The sequence below is a fragment of the Myotis davidii genome, unplaced genomic scaffold (genome assembly GCF_000327345.1).
Source record: "Myotis davidii unplaced genomic scaffold, ASM32734v1 scaffold238, whole genome shotgun sequence".
In the NCBI taxonomy this organism is placed as follows: Eukaryota; Metazoa; Chordata; class Mammalia; order Chiroptera; family Vespertilionidae; genus Myotis; species Myotis davidii.
Window position 1 is genome coordinate 894,144 of NW_006293779.1, and position 22,630 is coordinate 916,773.

General features: G+C 41.3%; 1 protein-coding gene across 5 annotated transcripts in view; it reads right to left on the reverse strand.

Annotated features, from left to right (window-relative positions):
- Window positions 1-22,630, reverse strand: part of RASGRP3 (RAS guanyl releasing protein 3) — a 106,754-nt gene that overhangs the window by 51,681 nt on the left and 32,443 nt on the right. The window contains exon 1 of one of the 5 annotated variants that reach the window (XM_015566325.1): window positions 117-203. The exons of the other annotated variants lie outside the window; for them this stretch is intronic. The gene's annotated coding sequence lies outside the window, so the exon portion shown is untranslated. Of the gene's footprint in view, window positions 1-116; window positions 204-22,630 lie in introns of those variants that run through there. 5 annotated transcript variants of the gene reach the window in all.

Sequence of the window (22,630 nt, forward strand, 5' to 3'; positions counted from 1 at the left end):
AAATGCTTCTTCTTTCTCAAAAAGGAAAAAAAATCTCAAAAGGTGGTGTCATTTCTCTTCCTTCCATCTAAGACATTAATTTCACCTTAATTCTAAATAGAATACATCGTACTTACCAACAAAAGAGAAAACATAAGGGAGTAGAAAATCTCAGTAGTATCTTAGGTCCCATTTAACTTCTCTAGGGTTCACTTTCATCATTTCTAACATGAGAGAAATAATGTTACTCTGCCTTCCTCATTAGAACAAAAGAAAATCATTTGTAAAAGGATTTATGAGCATAAAGCACAAGGGATAAAAGGAAGTCCTAAAATTAAGGACTGAAATGTTGCAAAATATATTTGTAGAGTGGTTATTCAGAATTTAGAATACAGGGTGGGGCAAAAGTAGGTCTATAGTTGTTTGTATGAAAAATAACACAATAATTAATAAATAATAATACAAGAACAAACTGTGTTTCATGTACTCGAAACTGCAAGCCAATTTTTGCCACCCCCGATTATGTTTCCCAATTAGAACAATAAAAATGGATTAACAGCAGATTCGCATATAGAGGGCAAGGAGCTCTGTGGGGCTCTTAGAAATGCTGAGAAGAACTTTGGGAATTCTCAAGAAGTTTGGATGACAGCACTTATTCCCTATATGACAAATCAGCCTTCAGAAATTGTGAAACTCCTGGAAACATGACTCCAATGGGCACTTTTTACTCATTAGTGGATCGAGAGAGACAAAGGAGAAGAAAGGATGATAGAGGGAGAAGAAGATAGCTTTTCCTAAAGAGTTGGAGGAGGAAAAGGGCTGAGAATATGGCTTGTGTTGGTAGTTACAAAAGAAGGAAGGAATTCACTAATTGGAACTAGATTGTTAGCAATTTAAGTAAACATGAGGTGTCTTTTCTGGCCAAACACAAAAACACCAGCTCTCTGCTGGCCATCTCTCCTATCTCCCCATCCTTCACAGCCAATAACGTTTGCTGGCTCATTCCATTCCTCTTCAGGTCACTAGAATCAAGGTCTGTCCAATTCTTCCTTCACTCCCCACCCCACCGCACCCCACGCTTCACCAAAACCACTCTGGCGGAAGTCACGCCAACGCTCAGCAGCCATGTGTCGCTCCTGACCACACTCTTGCTAAAATGTTACCCTTGGATGGTTTTCCTGGCAACCTCTCTTCCCTGGCTTTCCTCCAATGCCTCTGGTTGCAGTTTCTTGGTCTCATGTTGCAGACTGTTTGCTGGGGGTTTGCAGGTTCCCGTGCCTGGCTTTTCCTTCTCACCTCAAACTCTCTACAGGACACTCATCCACAACCACCAACCACTTCAACTACCACCTCTATGTGGGTGACTCCAAACCAAACTGAGGCCCGCTGCATGGGGTACTGTTGAGGATAGAGTGGGGTCTGGAGATAGGCAGACTTGGGATTACGTCCTGGCTCTGCTACTACTAGTGTGTGACTTTGGGCAACTTTTGCTTAACTTCTGGGTAAGTTTTCATATTGCACCATCCTGATGCTAATGGCAATGCAAAATGATACAACCACTTTGAAAAATGGCTTGGCAGTTCCTCAAAAACTTAAATGCAGTGTTACCATATGATCCAGCAAATTCACTCCTAGGTAGGTATCCAAGAAAATTGAAAACTTATGTTCACACAAAAGCATGTACACAAATGTTCACAGCAGAATTATTCACAAGGGCCCCAAAGCGGAGACAACCCAAATGTCCATGAAGTGATGAATGCATAAACAAGATGAGGTATCTCTATATATAAAAGCCTAAGTGACCAGCTGACTGGCTGACTGACCAACCGGCCGACTGTCCAGTAGCTATGACGCACACTGACCACCAGGGGGCTGACACTCAATGCAGGAGCGGAAACCACAGGCATGGAAACATGGAACAGACTGATGAATCTCAGAGGGAAGTGGGGAGAGGGCGAGAAGAGATTAACCAAAGATCTTATATGCATACCAGAAGCATGGCCTGTGGGGATCAGGCCATAACCCGGCTCTCCAACATCCCGGAGGAGTCCCAGATTGTGAGAGGGCAAATCCGTGCACTGGGCGGAATCTATATAATGGAATATTGTTCAACCATAAAAAAGAATCAAATATTGACACAGACTACAACATGGATAAACTTTGAAGCCATTATGCTCAGTGAAAGAAACCAGACACAAAAGGCTATATCATATATTGCATGATTCCATTTATATAAAATGTTCACAATAAAATCTATAGAGACAGAAAGTAAATTAGTGGTTTCCAGGGGCCGAGAGAATTGGGGTATAGGAGTGGCTGCAGAGATCAGGGTTTCTTTTGGGGGTGATAAAAATGTTCTGGAATTTGAAGGTGGTTGTATAACCTTGTGAATATACTAAAAATCCTGAACTGTACACTTTAAAAAGGCATGGTCTATGAATTATATCTGCTTAAAAAATGTTATCTGTTTAAAAAATATGTCCATCTCACTTCTCTGAACTGCTATACTTCCTGTACTTGCTTCCTTGATTCCTCAACCTGTCCCCCAGTATTCTATGCCAGAAACTTGGGACTCACCCTAGATTTCCTAGCACCTTCTTTAACCATCTCTCCCTATGCAAGTCTGATCATCTACCTCCCAAATGCTTCTCCTATGCCTCTACTCCTCTTCCTCTCCACTGCCACTCCTGGGTCCAGAACAGCTGTCATTACCTTTCCCTGGGTCCTCTGCAATGCTTACGTATAAGGCTTCAGATTAACGCTTCCCTCCTGTTAATCCCTACTCTCTATCAGTGCCAAACCAATCTTTCCAAATTATCAGATCGATCACATGATTCCCATTTTCAACCCTATTGTCTCTTATCTAACTCTACCGACCTCGGATAGCAGACAAAGTCTTTCAGGAATGGCCTTCACTGTGTGTGCCATTCATACCCTAACGCTTCTTTATTCACCTTCGCTTCACTCCACCACATGTTACTGTTGTAAAATGAACTTTCTCACAGTGCCCATGTGATACAGAGTGAATGTTTGTGTCCCCCCAAAACTCCTATATTAAAATCCTAATCCCTACTGCTATGGTATTTGAAGAAGGAACCCTTGGGAGATAATTAAGGAATGAAGATGGTTTGTGGTTGAAGACTCCCAGTCTATGGTATTTTTGATAGCAGCCTGAACCAAGGCATCATGCTTTGCATACTGCTTCTTTGCAAAGTTTACCCCCTCCCCCAATATGTCTGCTTGGCAATCCCATACTCACATCCTCAGATACCCACTTGAATTCTCTTCCTCCCTCCCACCTCATCCAGGCAGGACATACCAACACTGGACATACTGACCCCCTTTAGTAATTGTATGGTTTGTATTACAAAGTGGTTCTGCCTCCCCAGTGGTTTCTTGAGAACCAGACCATGTCTGTTGTCTTTCTAGCCCCAAATATAGAAGTGTGTCTGATACCTTTATATGGGTATCTTTCCCTGCCACCTCATTCTTCCAACATGGCCTTCAAACTTCAAATTTGTTCCTTCTCCAATTTTCTTCTCTGATCTTATTCTTGAATTTTTTCATTTGATTAGTGAATGAATTTTTCTCTGTTTATATGAACATGCCCATAATAGAATTTCAAGACACGCTCCAAAATTTTTAGTATTACAGATTTATGGTAAAGAAAATAAAAATACAGTGAATACTTTCCCCAGTCATTTTATCTTCTATGGCAGCGGTTCTCAACCTGTGGGTCGCGACCCCTTTGGCGGTCGAAAGACCCTTTCACAGGAGTCGCCTAAGACCATCCTGCATATCAGATATTTACATTACGATTCATAACAGTAGCAACATTACACTGCATGGGGTACTGTTGAGGATAGAGTGGGGTCTGGAGATAGGCAGACTTGGGATTACGTCCTGGCTCTGCTACTACTAGTGTGTGACTTTGGGCAACTTTTGCTTAACTTCTGGGTAAGTTTTCATATTGCACCATCCTGATGCTAATGGCAATGCAAAATGATACAACCACTTTGAAAAATGGCTTGGCAGTTCCTCAAAAACTTAAATGCAGTGTTACCATATGATCCAGCAAATTCACTCCTAGGTAGGTATCCAAGAAAATTGAAAACTTATGTTCACACAAAAGCATGTACACAAATGTTCACAGCAGAATTATTCACAAGGGCCCCAAAGCGGAGACAACCCAAATGTCCATGAAGTGATGAATGCATAAACAAGATGAGGTATCTCTATATATAAAAGCCTAAGTGACCAGCTGACTGGCTGACTGACCAACCGGCCGACTGTCCAGTAGCTATGACGCACACTGACCACCAGGGGGCTGACACTCAATGCAGGAGCGGAAACCACAGGCATGGAAACATGGAACCGACTGATGAATCTCAGAGGGAAGTGGAGGGGAAGGGAGGGCAGGAAGAGATTAACTAAAGATCTTATATGCATACTAAAGGCCCGGGGCACAGATTCATGTGGCTCTCCAACATCCCGGAGGAGTCCCAGATTGTGAGAGGGCAAATCCGTGCACTGGGCGGAATCTATATAATGGAATATTATTGTTCAACAAAAAAGAATCAAATATTGACACAGACTACAACATGGATAAACTTTGAAGCCATTATGCTCAGTGAATGAAACCAGACACAAAAGGCTATATCATATATTGCATGATTCCATTTATATAAAATGTTCACAATAAAATCTATAGAGACAGAAAGTAAATTAGTGGTTTCCAGGGGCCGAGAGAATTGGGGTATAGGAGTGGCTGCAGAGATCAGGGTTTCTTTTGGGGGTGATAAAAATGTTCTGGAATTTGAAGGTGGTTGTATAACCTTGTGAATATACTAAAAATCCTGAACTGTACACTTTAAAAAGGCATGGTCTATGAATTATATCTGCTTAAAAAATGTTATCTGTTTAAAAAATATGTCCATCTCACTTCTCTGAACTGCTATACTTCCTGTACTTGCTTCCTTGATTCCTCAACCTGTCCCCCAGTATTCTATGCCAGAAACTTGGGACTCACCCTAGATTTCCTAGCACCTTCTTTAACCATCTCTCCCTATGCAAGTCTGATCATCTACCTCCCAAATGCTTCTCCTATGCCTCTACTCCTCTTCCTCTCCACTGCCACTCCTGGGTCCAGAACAGCTGTCATTACCTTTCCCTGGGTCCTCTGCAATGCTTACGTATAAGGCTTCAGATTAACGCTTCCCTCCTGTTAATCCCTACTCTCTATCAGTGCCAAACCAATCTTTCCAAATTATCAGATCGATCACATGATTCCCATTTTCAACCCTATTGTCTCTTATCTAACTCTACCGACCTCGGATAGCAGACAAAGTCTTTCAGGAATGGCCTTCACTGTGTGTGCCATTCATACCCTAACGCTTCTTTATTCACCTTCGCTTCACTCCACCACATGTTACTGTTGTAAAATGAACTTTCTCACAGTGCCCATGTGATACAGAGTGAATGTTTGTGTTCCCCCAAAACTCCTATATTAAAATCCTAATCCCTACTGCTATGGTATTTGAAGAAGGAACCCTTGGGAGATAATTAAGGAATGAAGATGGTTTGTGGTTGAAGACTCCCAGTCTATGGTATTTTTGATAGCAGCCTGAACCAAGGCATCATGCTTTGCATACTGCTTCTTTGCAAAGTTTACCCCCTCCCCCAATATGTCTGCGTGGCAATTCCATACTCACATCCTCAGATACCCACTTGAATTCTCTTCCTCCCTCCCACCTCATCCAGGCAGGACATACCAACACTGGACATACTGACCCCCTTTAGTAATTGTATGGTTTGTATTACAAAGTGGTTCTGCCTCCCCAGTGGTTTCTTGAGAACCAGACCATGTCTGTTGTCTTTCTAGCCCCAAATATAGAAGTGTGTCTGATACCTTTATATGGGTATCTTTCCCTGCCACCTCATTCTTCCAACATGGCCTTCAAACTTCAAATTTGTTCCTTCTCCAATTTTCTTCTCTGATCTTATTCTTGAATTTTTTCATTTGATTAGTGAATGAATTTTTCTCTGTTTATATGAACATGCCCATAATAGAATTTCAAGACACGCTCCAAAATTTTTAGTATTACAGATTTATGGTAAAGAAAATAAAAATACAGTGAATACTTTCCCCAGTCATTTTATCTTCTATGGCAGCGGTTCTCAACCTGTGGGTCGCGACCCCTTTGGCGGTCGAACGACCCTTTCACAGGGATCACCTAAGACCATCCTGCATATCAGATATTTACATGACGATTCATAACAGTAGCAACATTACAGTTAGGAAGTAGCAACGAAAATAATTTTATGGTTGGGTCACAACATGAGGAACTGTATTTAAAGGGCCAGGAGGTTGAGAACCACTGTGACTATTGAGTAAACGCTTTTTTTCTTCTGTGCCAGACACTGCTTACCACCATGGCCGACACAGATTATGATCTCGGAAGCCGTAGGATCGACAGAGGGGACACGCATGAGCAGAATTAGGGTAAAGGGCATTATGAAAGAGTCATGAGAGAAGTAAAATCGACTTCTGACTCACAGAACTGAGATGCGTCTCGAAGCATGAGTGGGGCTGCACTGAGCCGGGGAAAGAAGCAGCACCCCGCATGCAGAGAAAATGACTCTGAAAAGGGCAGAGAGGGGTGGGAAAGCAGCAGTGCTAACAGGAGGATGAAGTCTTAAAGGAATCCAAGTACACATGTGTCCTTCTTTCACTCACCAAACACTGAGAGAGGGAAGGAGGAGGAACCGCCATGTTCTAAGCATCACAACTAAAAGCTTCTGTGAAGGTCCAAGTGGCACAGTCCAATGTAGCTCTTTCTATGGCTCGGTGCAGGCTTCACACGTGCCTCTCATTTAACAGGTTCTCTTCTGAGTGCAGCTTAATGTCAAGCACTTGGACTCTAGAGCCAGGCCACTGGGATCCAAGTAGACTCTTGCCCTTTATAGCTGTGTGGCAAGTTATTTAATCTGTGTCTCGATATCTTTATCTCAATAGTAGCATAAAAGAATCTATGCTGTAGGGTTGTTATGAGAATTAAATGAGTTAACACAGGTAAAGTGCTCTTTAGCTGGCACATAGTATATTCTCAAGAAGTATTAGCTACTATTATTATATTTCTGGTAAGCGACCCGGCAGTGCCCTCTACCTAAGGGATGAAATAATTTCTGTTTATGTCATCTCTCTCAAACTCACAAGCCACATATATTTTATCTACATATATCCATGTGCAAAAGAAAGGAAGGAAGGAAGGGAGGGAGAGCTGGAGAGGGAGAGAGAGGGGGAGGGAGAGAGAGAAAGGAAAAAGAGGGGAAGGAAGGCAGCACAGACTGAAAATTTGAGCCTGAATATGAGAACTAGCTTAAATCCCATTTCTACTAACTATGTGTTAGTTCTATGATTTCTTAAATAAAGATTCTATACTCAGCTTAATACTCTGTAGTATTCATTATTTTAGGAGGATAAAACGAGAGTTCTCTACACATACAACTCAATCTATTCAATTATATTTTTATTGATCAGTGTCCATCTATTTTTTTTTATCACAAGTACTTATGGGGATACAAAGACACATACTAGTACATGCCCCCAAAGAGGAGACAGTAGATTTCAGTAGATACATATAGAAATGTAAGTGGTATCTCATGTGTACTAATGAGTCATGAGTGGTATCTAAGTCTTGACAATAGCATTCATTCTTCTGCAGAAAGGAAATAAATGCATGCCAGGTGACTAATATCCCTGAAAACAATTCTTGACAGTGGATAGTACAGAAAAACATTTCCAAGAAAAGTTTTGCTGCTGGATCTACCAGTCACAATAAGGATGTTGAAAGGTTGAAATAGTAAGTGAAACCAAGCTGGGCACTAAAATTAGAACAAGAGCCTCCTCGGCTTCTGTGGTAATTTGTGGGGATTTCACAAATCTGCATGTTCACACAGTTTTAAGCCCTTGCCAATCTTTCTCTCACCACAATAGCTCATCTTCAGTGACTCCTTTCCAACATACTTCTAATTTCTGGTCCAGGAAACAGGGCATGCATTTGTTTACTTAATTACCTTAGCACTCTTGGACTATGAATCACACGAAGCCTGAATGTATTCACCACACATTTAGGTAAAAAGATACTTCCTTCACTGCTAAATGCAACACAAATTATTTATTGTATTTTTAAAACAAAAATACAAATGAAAATGTTTAAACCTCTCACTAAGTGCTGCAAAGTAATATAGTAGTCATGAATAGTTGGTTTGAGAGATAAAGGCAAAAAGACACCATAAAAACAGCAGTGACTGGGGGAAAGTACTGACCTATCTGAAGCAGTATCTAGACTAAAAACCAAGGAATGCTCAAGACCCAAAATGCATTGCTTTCATGCATCTAAAACAACGTGAAGGGATTCCAGGTTTTGTCAGAGTGTTTTTGTTTTCCAGGCATTATAGTTTATTTTCCAAAATTTAATTTTGCTTTTATTTTTAGAGCGGGAGAAGAAGGGAGAGGGAGAGAGAGAGAGAGAGAGAGAGAGAGAGAATGACAATCATCCATCGGTTGTTCCACTTATCTATGCATTCATTGGTTGACTCTTGTACATGCCCTGACCTGGGGATCGAACCCGCAATCTTGACGTATGGGACAATACTCTAATTGAGCTACCTGGTCAGGCCTCTAATTGTGCTATTAAATATGGGAGTTTTTACTTTGATAATGTGTTGTCTACAAAGCGCCAAACATCTATTTTATAAAAACTAGAAAACCTTATGTCATCTAGATGTATTCAAAGCTCCCTATCTTTGCTGTAATATGGAGCAATCTGAATCATTCCAGTGAGTGGTTTTTTTTACATTTTAAATTCTTTATGTTTAAAGTATTACATGAATCTCCTTTTCCCCTCCATTGACCTCTCCCCCGTCACCCTCACCCCCAAGCACAAGCCCTTACTCTCCTACTGTCTGTGTCCATTGGATTTGCTCATATACATGCATACAAGTCCTTTGGTTGATCTCTTCCCTCCTCACCCCCAACTTCCCTCATAGGTCTCACAGTCTGTTCAATGCTTCTATGTCTCCGGTTCTATTATTGTTCATTAGGCGATATTGTTCATTATATTCCACAAATGAGTGAGATCATGTGATATTTATCTTTCTCTAACTGGCTTATTTTGCTTAGCATAATGCTCTCCAGTTCCATCCATGCTGTTGCAAATGGTAAAAGTTCCTTTTTTTCATAGTGGCATAGTATTCCATTGTGTAGATGTACCAGAGTTTTTAGAGAGAGTGGAAGGGAGGGGTAGAGACAGAGAGAGAGCAGCATCAATGTGAAAGAGACACATCAATTGGTTGCCTTCCTCAGGTGCCCTGACCAGGGCCAGGAAAGGAGCTTGCAACCAAAATACCTACCCTTGACTGAAATCAAACACGGGACCCTTCAATCCTCAGGCCCAACACTCTATCCACTGAGCCAAACCGGCTAGGGCAACGATCTAAAATTTAAAGGAGAATAAGTAATCTTTATTTAATGGATTTACAATTAAGATTGTTGTGTTTCTTGAGGAGGAATTATACCTAATCATCTTATTTATATGTTAATTTTCCAGACAAGATGCATGTTAGCCCACACAAGGATTTGGGGGATCCAAAACTTTTAGTCCTGGCTTTAAAATATCATTGCTGCCTATGGAGTCTTCTAAGAGTTTTATGGTTTCCTGTCTTACATTTAAGTCCTTTATCCACTTTGAATTTATTTTTGTGCATGGTGTAATTTGGTGGTCTAATTTCATTTTTTTTGCAAGTATCCATCCAATTTTCCCAACACCCTTTATTGAAGAGGTTGTCTTGACGCCATTGTATGCTCTTGCCTCCTTTGTCAAATATTAATTGAGCATAATGGGTTGGGTCGATCTCTGTGTTCTCTGTTCTGTTCCATTGGACTGTATGTCTGTTCTTGTTCCAGTGAGTTTTTTATTGAGGATCATGTTCACAGCAAGATGACTGTACAGAGAGCATATGCCTGAGATTGGCAATAGCTCACATAGATATGGATGTGTGTCCTAATACAAAATCATGCTTTTCACAATAACCCAAGAACTCTGGCTCCGATGACAGCAATTAAGTATAAAAGGACAGTCAGTGGTGATTTAATCATTATAAGTATTGTTCTCAAGTGCCCTTGGCTTTTTACATTTTTCTCTCTATCTGAGAAAGCCTATTTAAAGACATACAAATAATAAACCACAAGTCTTCGTTTTTTTTCTCCAAACTGGAGATGAAGCAAGTTAATAAGTTCTTTCTTACTCAACATCCACAGGTTATAAAATGGTGACCTCTTGGACAAGGAACAAGCCTATGAGTGTAATTTTTTGTTAGGCTTACACAGGATTGGCTCTCACAGAGTTTCAAAAATTTTAAAATAGTTGCAAAAACGCTTTGAATAAAGTATTAAACCTAGTCTTTCACATTAAAAATTCAGTTTTCTAGATCTTGCAGAAAAATCAGATCTGCATGTTCTGTGGCTGCATCCCAGTGAGGCAGCTGAAGCGTAGGAGCAACTACTTCCCTGTTCCCCAAAGTCCCCACTACCCGCTATTGTCCCCCAAACTGAGACCAAGTGTCAGTGCCATTTATCATCCCACTATGTGCCTTTTCTTTTTTAGTAGATTCAAGAGGAAAGTGAAATATTACTTGTCCCAGATAGAGAACTCTTTTGGTCCCTAATCCACTTCACTCGTTATGGTGTCTTGTTGGCCCTGCAGACATCTGCGCCTGTGAGCCCCGACCTCAGACCTGTCAGGCTGCTTGCTGACATCACAGATGCTAAGCAAAAGCTAAGGAGGACTCTTCAATGTGCCAATCTTCAGAATGTTACTGTTGGCGGACTGGATAAGGAAGAATCCCAAGACAGCTACTATGCCTTCTGGCATATATTCATAGAAACAGTAGGCTCGAATTGCAACACAAACTTCAACTCTTGCACAAACAAGAAAGTACGTTTGGGGATTTCTGTAGCATTTGTCAATCATTGGTTAGGCTAACACATTATTACTTATTTCCATTTATAATATGATTCAAATGTCTAGGTTACCTCCAAGTTTTTCAATTTCCCCTGATTTGTGTGTGTGTGTGTGTGTGTGTGTGTTTCTTTCTTTCTTTGTTAATCCTCATCCGAGCATATTTTTCCATTGATTTTTAGGGAGGGTGAAGAGAGAGGGAAAGACAGAGAAAAACATCGATGTGAGAGAAACACATCAATTGGTTGCCTCCTCCATGCGCCCTGACCTGGGCGCAGGCTGGGGAGGAACTTGCAATCAAGGTATATGCCCTTCACTGGAATTGAACCCAGGACCCTTTGGTCCACAGGCCAATGCTCTATCCACTGAGCCAAACCAGCTAGGGCTGTGTTTTTCTTTTACAGAAAAATTCTTGTAAAATAGGTGTTCGCTAATGATTCCCAAAGAGCAGAGGACATGGTGCCAATACCCTCACAAGACTTTAATTTACACATTCTGGAAAGATTAAGATAGAGTGTACACTGGGCAATCTATTAAAAAAAATGTACCTACTCATGCTTGGAGGCAAATACATTTTCAGTTTCTACACTACCATATCTAGTTTCACTCTCTCCCACTTCCTCTCTCTGCTGCTTTGGATTTGTTGACTACAATTTAGTAACAACTTACTCTTCCACGTCACACTCGAGTAAACCACAGGTAGTCAACACTGTGGACTTTGCAGGATAGTTTCCAGCTCTTAGATAATGGACCACTTGGATAATTAGTGACTCTACAAGTTGAGCTGGTATTCTTCCTTTGTTGTTGTTTATTATGCCAAAAGGAGAAACCAGAAACCAGGGGAGGGTTTCTCACTGGGCAGGACATTTGCAAGGATTGGTCTCTAAACACCTGGCTTCATCAGCTCACTCATTCAAGTCTTCTGATAGTGTATTGTTTTTTGTCTCTTCAGAGAAACTCTGTAGTTCTACCAGATAAAGAGATTGTGGTACAGGGGAGAAGCCCCCTTTCCAAGGAGACATTTCATTTACCAGCTTACCTCATTTTATAAAGAAGAGCACCATGGCCAAAAACATAACATAATTTGCCCAAGTTTAAACAGTGAGCTAATGGAAGAAAGGGAAGTATTCCATCACCATGGGCTTCCAGACTCACACTGAGGTCCCTGGGCCACAAAGAGTCCATGTGTCAGAAGGCTGGTTTCAAACTAATGCATCTGCTTTAAAAAGTGTGAGTTTTCCGGAAGGAACCAAGATGGTGGCATAGGTAAACGCCTGTACTTGCTGCCTCCCACAACCACATCAAAATTACAACTAAAATACAGAACTACTATCATCCAGGACCACGGGAAAGCTGGCTGAGTGGAAGAATTACAACTAGAGAGGTAATGAAGAAAGCACATTGAGACTGGTAAGAGGTACGGAGGCATGGAACAGGCTGGTCTGGCACCCACATGTACCACTTTTTTAATCGGGAGGGAGATTGCCTCTGTGGAGGCCTCCTGGAGGAGCGAGGGGTCCCAGCCCTTCACCAGACCCCCCAGTCCAGGGTTCCAGACCTGGGGAAAGAAGTCCCTATGGGCAGCAAGAACTACGGGCTGTAAAAACCAGTGTGGATTGGGGCTGACTGACACACAGGCTGCTGGAGACCCAGATGCTCCTCTTAAAAGGCTGGCACCACAGGCTGAATTTACAAGCTCCCATTTGCTCTCAGCTCCAGTTCCAGGCGAGGCTCAGGGGGACCGAGACACATACAGAAACTGGACTGTCTGGCATTGGGGCAGGAACTCGGAAGCGGCTTTCTCCTGATGAAGGTGCTGGCAGGGATCATTGTTCCTGTGCTGGGACCTCCCTGGTGCAGGGCTGAATGGCAGCCATTTCTGTTTGTTCTGCCCTGGTGATTCCCTAAGACCCTGCCTCATCCAATTTACAACCCCACCTAAGCTGTGCACAGTGGCTTTTGCATATGAATGGGCTGTCCTTTCTCAGGCAAAAACTCTGTTAAACAAGCTGCAGCAGGGTCAGGGAGCTGCAAACCTAGCAATAAAAGGCCATAAAAGAAAAAAACCCGGTACCAGCACCAGTTGGGCCTTACATGGACACTTCCAAACCCCATACAAAGAGGAGGAATCTACAGATCTCTCTGTAGCTCCTGCTGGGTGGTCCCAGGCAGTGGCTGACTTTGCACCTCCCTGGAGACCTAAGAACCAGTGTACCCAGTGGTCAGGGTGAGACCATATCAGATTGCAACTCTTCACATCCATAAGCGACACACTCAAGGGTCAGACTCAGTGAGCACCAAAGCTCCATTGAAGTAAGTTCTGCCCCATAAGGGTGTCTCCTGCACAGCAGCTCTCCCATTGTAGTTGCAGCTGGTCCCCACAGCCAATTGGCCTGCAGGTCAATTCCACACAGTGTCACCAACAGCAATCAAGGCTCAACTACAAGACTGTGCACACATCCCTTTTTTAGGCTCAGTATCAAAATAGTCCTTTATTGACTCAACAAATATTGACTGAGCACACACTTCTACTGTCCAAACATTATGCCAGGGCCGGGTATTCAGTGGTGAATGAAACAGACCTGGTCCCTGTCCAGGGGAGTAACCAGCTTAGTGAAGAAAACCAGCATTAAATACGTAGACAGACAAATCAACGTATAATTACAAATTATTACAAGAGCTATGAATGAAAACCCACACAGGATTCTAGGACAGAGAATGACAAGAGAGATTATTTTAGGTTAGTGGTAGGAAAGGTCTCTTTGAAGAGGTGATTTTTAAGCCAAGAGTTGAAACTTGGAGATTTAGTGAAAGACGTAAGGGAATTAAAAGCTTGAAAAAACTGGCTGGATCATAATGCCATTTACTGAGTTAGAGAATATTGGCAGGATGGTGGGTTGGTTATACAAAAGAAATCTAGAATTGTGCTTAAGATGTGTGAAGATTGAGATTCCTGTGAAACTCCTGTGTACAGGTCTCAAGATGTGGAAGAGTACATAGAACAAAATGGAGGCAAAGAAACAAAGACATCGTGAGTAGAATATAAGTTTAATGAGTTTGTGTAGGATTGAAGTAAAGAGCAGTTGGTAGAGGATGTGGGGGTCAAGGGATACTTTTAGAAGACAAGAGCTGCTGGAACATACCTGGGCACTAATGGGGATTATCTCATAGAGAGGAAGAAGTTAAAGACTCAGGAAGAGGAGGACATAATAAAAATGAAAGGATGGTACCAGAGGTAACAAAAATAAGGAAAGAAGATGAGAATGGTTGCAAAGGCAGAGAGAGTCTATGTAATTATAGTAGGAAGGGGAAGATGAAAGAGAATAACATAAAGAAGAGACACATCATCACCAGGTTGGCAGAGGAGTTTATCTAATCCATCTGCTTCTGATGCCTGCAGTTCTCCTTCTTCAGTTTTTGAAGAGAGAAATGAGCTCTCCAAGGCCCAGAGGGAGACGTCCCAGGATGAACCATTCCCTGACTAAGGATCTGATGATCCTTTTCCCAGCTCAGATAAACAATGTCGCCCTAATTCCTTTGAGTACTTTTCTGCCTGTTAAATATCCGCCTTCCTGCCTGCCAACATTTGATGCTCTTGGGCACCCAAGAGTGCTGTCGACTTGTGTTGTGAACCACTCAGACTAGCTTTTTGTGAACCTTATTCTGAAGGACTAGTCATTTTACATCTTATTTTTGCCCTGTTGCCGATGCAGCAGTATAGTGGATTAGGGTCACCACTACTTATTGTTCAATAGTGGTTTCAAGAAGAAATGGCATGTGTAGATCATCTAAAGTGTTTTGAAAGCACATTAGAGTGAGATCTGTAATTGATTCATATGGGTCAGGGTTTTTCAACCTCAGTAATATTGATATTTCAGATGGATAATTCTTTGTTGGGGGGGGGGGAGGAGCCATCCATGCTATGCATTGTAGGATGTTTAGCAGCATCCTTGGCCTCTATCCACTAGAAGCCAGTAGCACTCCACCCCCACCTCCAGTAGTACAGCCAAATATGTCTCCAGACATCGTCCTCTGGAGGGTAAAAGTGCCTTCAGTGGAGAACCACTGATACAGATTGATGTCATAACATCATACTGGAACTGAAAATGTCAGTCAAACACCTATTTTTTTTTTTTTTTTAGCATCAGAATGTCTACTTTTTGTGTAGGCAAATGCCTGAAAGACTGACTGAATTTTTCAGTTTTCAAATGAATACAAGGTATCTTCACCAACAACACTTGAACCAATACATACGTCTTCTCGGCTTGATTTTCAATGCTTGAGCCAATTGGCAGGATTAACCATGGCAGAATGTGACTTAATTTAAACATTTCAAAGCTTTCAAAGGCTAAACTTATTCCACACTCTGATATATTTTGACTTTGTTTTATTCCTTCGTCAATCACTTCCAGTTTCATTTTATTTTTGCTGTTTATCATAAACGGCTTGAATGGTTTTTGGAGGAAACCAGAGGATAAATATTTATGAATGTAGAACTCCCCCTTTTTTTTGCAATATGTGAATAAAGAGTTCTCTTTTGTGAAAACATTTTACCTCCTTTCCTATTGCCCAATTATTGGCTTCTCTTAATCTTGGGAGGATTCTGTATGGAATGCATTGCCTCTATTACACTTTTTACTCTTAAATCATCCACTACATTGCATTCTCACTCTGCAGCGTAGGTGTAGGCAAGGACTGATGCTCAGTGCAAAACTATTGGAAGTGCTTTGTTCTCATACCCACTCTATCACTTACTGTCAGAAAGCTTACACTTTGGGGTGCCAATTTCTTCAGACTGAAATTTTTTTAAAAATCTTTATTGTTGAAGGTATTACTTAGGTCTCCTTTTCCTGCCATTAACAGACTCCTGTCTTCACACTGAAATTTCATTAACATTTACTGAGAGGGACATGGCTTTGATAGGTAAATACTGTCAAAGGCTGTTTTGTCACAGGTGTGGCTGCTCCATGGCAAAAACTTTTGAGAATCAAGGGACTCTCAAACAGCTTCTCATTGTTAGAAATAACCCAGTAAGGATCAGCCATGAATTATGTTAATCCTTCTTGAATTACAGCCTTTCCTTTTGACAAAATAAATATATAAGTTTAATTTCTCTTACATATGATACAAATTCTGCACAAATATTGAACTCTGGCTAATGATATGTCTGATGAAGTGTTTGGGAATGAAATGTACTGCTGACTACAGCCTATTTTGAAGAAAAGATGACCAATGAATGGATAGAGAAATGGATAAATGGACAGGTGTGTGAAAAAGCAAATAGAATAAGTTGTTAATGCTAAAACTGAATATGGATATGCACTATACATTTAGAGCATTTTCAACATATATTGTGAAAAAAACTATTCCATTATTTTAAAATTACCTTTTTCAAATCTTCAGTGTTTGGGGATTTGGTGAACAAATAATATTCATTAGCCTTTATGATTTTATAACTATTGATTATATGTAATCTGAAGAGGTCTCAGTTATCAGTTGTTCAAGTGGCTACTTTGTTTCCTGTAGCATTTTAGATGCTATTTTCTCCCACGTGTCCTCCTCGTTGCCTCCAGAGTTTTCTTCCCAGAATTCAAGTATATGCATGTCACCCTTTTACTTGACAAGCTTCAATCACAGTTAGGAATTATTGTTAATTATGTTAAATGTATTAATGATATTGTGGATTTCTTTCAGTATTTTTTAAAATTGATTTTTAGAGAGAGAGGAAGGGAGAGGGGGAGAGAGAGAGGGAGAGAAACACCGATGTGAGAACATAATACCAATAGGCTACCTCCTGCACATCCCGACTCGAATACAACCAACAACCTTCTGGTACATGGGACACTAAGCCACATTGGCTAGGGCTGATATTGTAGATTTTAAAAAAGAAAACTTATGGTTTAGAAAACATAGTAAAATATTTATAGATGGAATGATGAAATGATGGGGTTGCTTCAAAACTGTTATGGTAAGGAAAGAACATGGGTGGGGACATAAAGGAAACAAGATTGGCCATTGAAAATTGTTAAAGTTGGGTATTGAATACATGGGGGTTCATTATATTGTCAACTTCTGTATATATTGGAAATAGTCTATAATAAAAGGTGTGTTTTCTTAAACTTTATATGGTTCTAAAAGATCTAAATGCTTTAGAAGGGCCATCACTACCCTTAATCCCAGAACCACCTAGTATTTTGAGACTTTTCCCTGGTTTCTCCTCTAACATGTCCCTATGATTCACATCTACCAAGTTACATGTTATTCCTGGAATGGATTCTTTCAAAATACAATGTTTTTTATTTCTTGAACAATGACTACCAATCCTTTTATACCTAGTTCAAATGCCACCAACCCTAACAAACTTTTCCTGACTCACCCTGCATAGATGACTTCCATAGAACTTTGTACAAACCTCTTTAATAGAATAAACATATGTGTTATACAATAATTGTAATAATTCTTAAAATATTGATCTGCTTAACTAGGTGGCAATATCCTATAGGACAAAGTCTGTGCCATTATTCATGTTTGTGTAATGTCCAGTGCAAAATATTTGTTTAAAAATACTTGACAAATGAATCAAATAAAAAATACTTTGGATTTTTTTTTTACCTTGTCACCTAAATATAAATTCTGGGTTGCACATAAGGGGGTCCCAAACACTAGGTTGCATTTATTGAGGTTTTAATAATTTTTTGTGTAGTAGAATTTCCAAATCTGCGGATTAAAACTCAAAACAACTTCTCAAACACATTAGCCTCTCTTCCACAAACTTTTTGTGAGGTAGTATTCCAAATGGTTGCAGAATTTTAATGCATGACACATTTCTCACTCATCCTTATAGCTGAAAAAGATAAAACCTCAATTCTTACATCACTGGCTTAAGTCAAACAAAAGTTCCAGCAGCTTCCAAAGAGAGGATGAAAACAGTAGTTTAAAACACAGAGAATTAAAATAGCAGGAGATAAATTCCCCCGGCCCTGCTTCAAGGTCTGCTCGGCCCTTTTATCTATTGATAATCAAGGCACCAAAAAACAATTTATGAAGTAAGGATGACTGCTCCACTCAATGTCAATATTAAGTCCCTTCTCATAAAAACTAAATATGACTTAAAGCAAACTGTCACTGCTGGTTGATCAGCCAGGTTCTACAGTCATGTTCTTTCTTATGTGTCATCATATGAGATGGAATGATGAACTTCGAGTGTTGCCAGAGGCTTCGTTTTACAAGAACACCCTGCCCAAGGTGCAGAGCCTCACCACTGACAGAACACCTTGACAATGGGAACGGGTGAGTGTGTTCTGGGTGGGGGCTGACAGGAGACTGTAGGGTGCAGTCATGACTCCACAGAGCCCTCGGATGCTTCTTTGTCCTACAGCATCCTCCTGTTGGAAATCGCTATGTACTGGGCATGACATTCTAGATAATCTCCATGGCTTGACAGGGACAGCAGAATCTGGACTCCACACAATGGCTGCCTTTCGCAGAGTGAGCATCAGTTGTTAGCATAAATGGAGTGAGAGACAGTGCGGTTGCAATAGAAAAGGCGTGCACTCTGTTTCCAGGCAAACTAGGACCAGAACCCTGGCTTCCCTACTCACTGGCTGTGACTCAACCTGCTCAGAAATTTAGGTATCACTTCTGCAGCAGCGTCAACAATGTCCCCCTTTGGGAGCTGTGAAAATAAACATCAGTTTCTCTCCTCTCCCAGTAGCAGGCTCAGTTGAAATGCCTACCACAGAAGGAAAATAGAGATGGACTCGTCTTAGAATCAGAGTGACTGGGAACAAAAAGGGATGAGAAATCTTGGACTGAGCACTGCCCTTGCCATAAAAAACGAATGATCTCTAAAGCATCCTGTCAACTCATGTGATTTTGAATGGCAGGCATTCCATACATAGATGAAACACTTTCTACTTTTAAAAAGCAGAACTGAAGTAGAGCTGGATCCAAAGTCAGTCAAATTGAACTTATGATATGAGTTTTCCAGAACCAAATATGGAAATTAGACTCGGTTCTTCTATTTTAAAACTGTTTTAAATCTGTAGGTGGCTTCTGAGCTCCAGAAATCTTCATTAACCTGAGATTTGAGAACATTCATCCTTGACAGTCACAGGGCGCGCTGTTAGAGTGGCTGGAAAAGGACATGTGTTCTTTCCAGCTCCCTGACTCCAGGCGTAAGGAGTTTGGAAAACAGGTCAGTCGGTTTTACAGTGTGTAAATTCCTCAAAAAAAAACACAAAAATATCCCTACTGCTATCTCCTCAAAGTGAACTTTGGTAAAAGACCCAAAACAAAACAAAACAAAAACCCAACACCTCAGTTCAGCCATTTTGAATTACTGAACAAAAGGAAAATTATGATTTTATCAAAACTTAAGAGGCGAGACTCAATGGCCATTCTTTATTTCTTTCCTTCTTTCTTTCCTTTTAATATGAAGTCTGATTCCATGGCAGCTTCATGGGCTCATTGCCTTCCTTTTGACCAGTTCATCAATTGCTAAGGTTTCTACCTCAGTTCAGATTCCTTGGACGGGGGAGAGGTGCGGAGCAATTAAAATCACTTACACATTCAAATGCAGTTCCTAGTTTGCAATTTTTTCTTCATGTATTTGCGTGTCATCCTTGCATAGGGACCATGATAATCTCTGTATCATTCCAATTTTTAGTATATGTGCTGCTGAAGCAAGCACTTGTCAGCAATTTCTGAATTAAGCAGCAGCTAAGTAGTTACTAACATAAGTTTCTGGAATTTCACTATGTGGACTAGAATGTTTCCATGTTATTTCCCCTCTTACTAGTTCTCTCTCAAAGATTGTACCTAAAGTATATTCAGAGGAGAACCAAGATGGCGGCATAGGTTATCGCAGAGGGAAATGGTCACAGTGGACACGGTTCTCATGGGCATAAGGGTACTGTGACCAGGCAGAACTTCCAAGAATGTTGATGGTTTTATTGGGTAAGAGGAGTGCTAGATGTCAGATTTCTTTCTTCTTCTTCTTCTTTTCTTTTCTTTTCTTTTTTTTTTTTTGGTATTGAAGAAAACAACCAGATTTCTTCTAAAGCTGAATATTACATAATGCCACAGTTGGTATGACTCCAACTTAACCACACTGGGTCTGCAGGGGAAGAAAATGACCACTAAGTTCCTTTAAAAAAAAATTGCCCTAAGCAAATACTATTGCGTCTGTAACTAAGCTGACCCTGTTTCTGAAGCCAAGTATCCATAGACTGGGAAATACCATCACTGACATGTATGAAATGGCATGTCATGAAATCAGCCATGCACATAGCTTTTGTCCAGCGTAAGGTAATACAAATTACAGCACCGACCTTATCAACATACTGATAATGCTTCACACAATGAACCGGACTGCCACAACAGAACGTTGCCTAGTAGTGAAGAGTCTCAAGTATGCTAGGAAACTAAGACCTCTCAGTTGTGCGCAGATAATTTTGCAGAGGGAAATGGACACAGTGGACAAGGTTCCCATGGGCATAAGGGTACTGTGACCAGGCAGAACTTCCAAGAATGTAGATGGTTTTGTTGGGTAAGAGGCGTGCTAGATGTCAGATTTCTTTTTTCTTCTTCTTCTTCTTCTTTTTATTTTTTGTGTTTAAGAAAACAAACAGATTTCTTCTAGAGCTGAATATTACATAATGCCATAATTGGTATGACTCCAACTTAACCACACTGGGTCTGCAGGGGAAGAAAATGACAACTAAGTTCCTTTAAAAAATTGCCCTAAGCAAATACTATTGTGTCTGTAACTAAGCTGACCCTGTTTCTGAAGCCAAGTATCCATAGACCTGGAAATACCATCACTGACATGTATGAAATGGCATATCATGAAATCAGCCATGCACATAGCTTTTGTCCAGCGTAAGGTAATACAAATTACAGCACTTTTGATCACAAGGGACAATTTCATAGGTATCATCCAGAGTCGGGAGGTGGGGGACTTAGCAGAGCTGTGCCAGCTATTGGTTCCAGGACCATGAACAAGTCACTCACTTTCTTTCATTCTCAGGTTTCTCACTGTAAACAACAGTGATGTTGGCCTTCCTTTTTCATAGGATTGTAGCAAATTGCAAAATAATGCCTCACACCAGAAAATTCCCCTATAAATGTAGGAGTTTGTCTGCCCAATACCATGGATGGGCTCAAGTAAGATCAAAGTACAGTGAACCTACACACCCAGATTCCAGAGATACTACTGTGATCATCTAAAAGAGCAAATAAAACCAGACTTCCAAATCCATCTCTCTATATATAAGCCTAATATGCAAAGTGTCCCCTTGGGAGTTCCACCAACCAGGAGTTCGATCGCTCACTATGACGTGCGCTGACCACCAGGGGGCAGCACGGAACAGAGGGCGGCGGCAGCCGGCAACCACCAGGGACCCTACCCGTGCACGCATTTTGTGCACTGGGCCTCTAGTAGAACAACAGAAATGTGAACTGCAAACACATAAACACCTCCAAGAACTGGATAGGAGCAATTCCTATAAAAGGAAAGAGGGACCCCAGGGAGTTAATGCTTTGGGAGCAGGCTCTTTGGAACACACAATCTGGCCAAAACAAAGAAACAAAGCAAGCCCTACACCACGAAGCTTCTTTCCTTCTCCCAAAAGCTCCTAAGAAAATAATCACAACTTTGATTCAAACAAGCTCCGAAGTATGACTTGGGGATTCTTCTATGGTTTTGAGTCCATCTTATGTGTCTCCATATAACACCCATGGGACTGTGCCAACTGCTACAGAAGTAAGCAATACCCAGCAAGGATTGGAGGTAATTTCCAGTGGTTTTGGTTTAGCAGATTATATTGCTGATCAGACTCTTGGGTTCTTAGTTTTAGAAACACCAGGCAGGTGAGAAGCAGGTTAAAAATCCCCCTTTCTTGCTATTAATACCCTGATCTTCAAAATGTGTCATCTTGTCAAAACAGCCTTGAGAAAACCTTAGTAACTTTCTCAAAGACATCCATGAATGGTCTGCTTACTTAATTTTCCTCCTGATTAACCAAAGGGCCCTCTGCTACTTATTTTTACTCAGGGCTCTTTTTTTAGCGCCAGCCCTAATCTGGGCATTTCACCACATGGAGGACTATGGAGAGCCCGATGCCATTTTTTTGAAGGGTTCAAGAAGTAGGTTTCTTTAAGGATTCTGGCTGATGACCCAGAAAAGCCTCAGGTTCGTGACTCACAAGTGAGAGGGCCTCTTTAGATATGCAGCAGGCAGAGGGTGAAGCTTGCAATTGGCAAAGGCAGGTGCAGGCAGCATCCCAGGCCGTAGAGAGACGCACGCCTGCCCCCCCTCCCCTGCCACAGCCAGTCCCCTGGCCTCCAACCTCCCTCACAGCTCGGAACAAAGCGGGCAGGATAGCATTACTTCTGGTCATAAACAACAACAACCTACGTGGACAACCAACCTTCCAGGTTGAGTCACCAGAAACAGGTCTGATCATCATTTTATCACCACGAAGCAGGCTATTTGGGGCGGGGCCTGGGTGGAGTGGCAGCCCTCCAAAGGAAGGAGTGACAGGAAAAAACGGAGGAAAGGGCCAGAAGGGGCCGTGAGAGCCGTTGCTCAGGGCAGCAATACCGCTCTGCTGCTGTTCTTCCCAATG